Source organism: Meleagris gallopavo, chromosome 7 (genome assembly GCF_000146605.3).
Source record: "Meleagris gallopavo isolate NT-WF06-2002-E0010 breed Aviagen turkey brand Nicholas breeding stock chromosome 7, Turkey_5.1, whole genome shotgun sequence".
Taxonomy (NCBI): domain Eukaryota; kingdom Metazoa; phylum Chordata; class Aves; order Galliformes; family Phasianidae; genus Meleagris; species Meleagris gallopavo.
Window position 1 is genome coordinate 4252864 of NC_015017.2, and position 3951 is coordinate 4256814.

Sequence of the window (3951 nt, forward strand, 5' to 3'; positions counted from 1 at the left end):
TTTTTTTTTTTTTTGCAAAATAGCTAAGGAGTTAAGCATATATGACCATTTGCTTAGACGTAGTGGAGTATTTACGACTTATCTTGAGTGCATAGCAGTGATTGGAGTCATCACATGGATGTGCTCCAGGTGCCCTAAGCTCAGCTCAGAGATGTTTTTTCTCTTACAAAAAAAAAAATGGTTGCACTGACCCTGGATCCCAGCACTTGGTGGAAATGCACTCCTGACTGCAGGGACTGTATGCAATGAGATCATTTCATGTGGTCCTCTGGGGTAGTGAGGAGAAGCCCTGAAACGGTGTGTGCAGGGCAGCTGTGTTATTGCTGCTGGAGCCTGTGCACATTGCCAGTTGGGAGCTGGGTGCAAGCTCAGGTAGGTGTTCATCTCTTTTGAAGGCTCTTGAGCTCAATGGGGACCTGTAGAAAATAGGCTTTAACATGGACTAGGCAAGCCTCGGGTGATCAGTGACTTCTTGGGCTCTTGAAGACCATCACCTCAGAACAGACAGCGTCACCCAGAGTTCTCTTCTGCCATTGTTTGTAGGAGATCTTTTTACTTGCAATAATATAAAAAAGACTGTACACCTGTTCATTTCTAGATCTATCACTTGTAGTGTTCCCATTATTCTGGATTGTAGATCTCTGCTGCTGACAGAACAGCTCATCTGTTGTTACACATTCTGGATTTGGGTTCTAATGTCACTTCCACAAGCCAGGGCTGCACGCAGGCAGGGGCTGGGTGGCTGCAATATTACATTTCCTCACAACGCAAAGAAGCACGGCTGCACAGGGCAGCCTCAGCTGCTCAGAACATGCCCTGGTTTGTGGGTTTTTTTGGCCTTTTGCTAAGTGTTACGCAGGTAAAAATGGCCACCATTAAAGTGGGGTTTTCAAATCAGGAATAAATAACAATGTTCCATGGTTTGAAGCAACTCTCAAGTGTTCAAGAATGAAGGTGGACACACAAGTCACTTTACTGAAGCACATGGTCATACTCCACCACTCAGATTTAGTACCTGATGCTGTGAGGGGGCTCGCTGCTCTCTCAGAGATGACTGGAAGGTAAGGCTGAAGGTAAGGCATCTCCATCTGTCCCACGGCCAGGGCTGGTGTCTGTTCGCAGACTGGGACAAGGCAGAGCATCCTCTGGGATGTGTTAAGTCTGACTGATGACAGTAGGACTTCCTGAAAAACAGAGGGAGGTTGAAGTGGTGAGCCCAGCTGGTAGGGAGGGGGGGTCTGTGCTGAGCTGAGGAGGAGGCAAAGGACTTTATCCCTATTAGGAAGTGTGAACAGTTAGCACTACTTTTTTTTTTTTCCTATTCTTCTTTATAATTAGAGAGTTTTGGACCTTGGTAGAGAGGGATTTTAGAGATTTGTAAGGTGTTAGGCCATGTGAATAGATGCATCCCTGTTCCTCCCTCCCCCAGTAAAAAAAAAAAAAGCCATGAGATTGTGCTCCAAAAGTGTTGTGGATGGAACCACCAGGGCTAAGGTGCACCCTGCACAGCACACTCTTGCTGATAGCAGCACCTCTGTCCCCGTGCCCTGCCCAGGCTGCGAGCCCTCTTAGGGATAAAACACCCTATTATGTCCATAGCGCTCCGAAGACTAAACCCTTTTGGGATAACCACAGTAATAAACTGTGAATGGTATTTTATAAATGTAGATACGTACGCCGTTCCTTTGAGGTAAGGTACTATGACATATGTAGCATAAGCTGGTACTGCTGTTAAATGGGTCGATTAATACTGAGCAGCTGTGTAAGGGGTAGCTAACTTTGAATGCACTCAAGGCAGCGTTCCTTTGGAGATGGGGCAGAAGGAAGTTGCTGGGTCCTTGTCTTTTCATGGTGGGGCATACTGATAATGCAGATTATTGAGAACGCAGTTTTTAATAGCGTTTCAATGTTGGAAATGGGTGTGCATTTGTAACATTATTCACAATGGTTTTCACCTTTTGGTTTGGTTTTTCTTCTGCCCAGTTTTTGACATTTCCCCAACATTGTAAGCTGGAGTTTCTAAAGAGGTGGCAACCCTAGGGTACAGAGGGGAAATGGAGGGGGAAAGAAGTCTCTTTGTGAAAACAGAGATACCCAAAAGACATTTGCTGTCCTTGTGGTCCTCAAACTATGTATTCTCTAGTGTGAAGGTCACCTTCCCAAGCTGGGAGGACAATGAGGTAGGGCCCCAGCTGGGAGGAGATACAGGAGCAGCAGCACTCCTGCCAGGTGGGCACAGCCCTGCAGAGGGAGGTGGAGGTGGGGGTGAGGGGGCTCTGGATTTGGGGCAGTTCTCTGGGTTCTGACAGCGCGAAGAGATCATGACACAGTAATTCTACCTTAGAAGTACCTTCAGAAGAAGAGGAGCATCGGTTTGTTGGGGAAGACGCTCATTTCGTGCAAAGTGATGCATTCAGAGTTAGCTGCCTTTCTGAAACAAAAACACAAAAATACAAAAACTACTGTATGTTACTTTGAAAATGTGAATAGTATTTTTATAGCTTGTTAAAGACACAGCTAGTTGCATTTGTAAATAAGGATAATGTTGCTTTTATTTTCCTTGTGGTCACCATTATTTGGAACATAATCGTCCTTAGGGTTGATTTGTATATAGGTAATTTGCTTGTGATTTATGCGCTCCTTCCCCTTTTCTTTCTTCCCCTTCCCACTCTCTGGTTTTTGGTTAGAAATACCATTTTTGTCATTCTGTGTGATTCTGTGTTTTAGCACTATCGTGGTGTGTTCAGACTTTCTGCACTTGCTTACACAGTAGGGTATGCCAGTTGTGTGTGGCGTAACGTTACTTTAACCTTTCCTTTCTCATATTTTAGCTGTTGAGGATTATGCACTGTTAAGACACTGACCTGGGTTAATATTAGGTACATATTTTAGCATAATTTCCCTTCTTTTCACGGTTTCTCGTTTGTTTTCTTTTTCTTTTTCCCTTCCCTCCCCTTTTGTCTTGTTTGGAGGCTGGGGAGAAGCCTGCAGACCTTCTCTGTGTGTGGTTATACTTTGCCCCCCCGTGTGCAGTCCCACGTTTCTCCTCACAGCCCTTGGGGTAGAGCTTTATCTGTTTGTTAAGGCAAATGTAGACTGCGGCCCACCTTGCATCGACCCACGCTCATCCCAGCTGAACAATTTGAAAACTGTTCTGCCTTTTTGTTACATGAATCTGTCAGAAATATATTTTTAATTTAATATAAATGAAATTCAATAAAATATGAAACAAAAATGCCTCCGTGTGCGCGTGGAGTTTGTTGGCAGGGGTTGAGCATCCCCAGCAACACGGAGGGGACTGCAGGGAGGTGGGCCCTCCTGCCTAAAGCACCCCCAACAGCAGCCCCCCTATAAGGGGGTACCCCAGCAGCGGGCCCGCTGCACACAGCCCCCACCCCATTCAGCATCCCCAAGAAGGTTTTATTTCCTGGGCAAAAGAAAAGAAAAATGTTAATCAAGCAGCTATTTTGCAGTGAAACTGCTAATTAAAGCCCGCTGCCACTCACCTCTGCTACTGAAAAGCACACCTGAGTTGCTGCAGGCAGCTTCATGCTGCACTGGCAGCTCCAAGGGGTCAGCTCTGCCTGCCATGGAATAGGTGGGAATTATTCAGACACCAGGATGCATTTTAGAACAAAATGCAGTAAGAAATTAAGTGTAACATATGAAATATTATAAACGATTATAAAATTATTTTATAAAATATAAAAGAAATAAAATAATGAAAAATTAATGAAAGAAAAATTTTAATGAAAAATTAAAAGGAAATAAATAAAAATAAATAAAAACGAAAAATAAAAATGAAAAATAAAAAAGGAAATAAAGAATACTAATGAAAAAAATAAAAAGGAAATAGAAAAGAAAAAATAAATAATAATAAAAAGGAAGTAACAAAAATAAAGAACAAAATGAAAAATAAAAGGAAATAAAAATAAATTAAGAACAAATAAA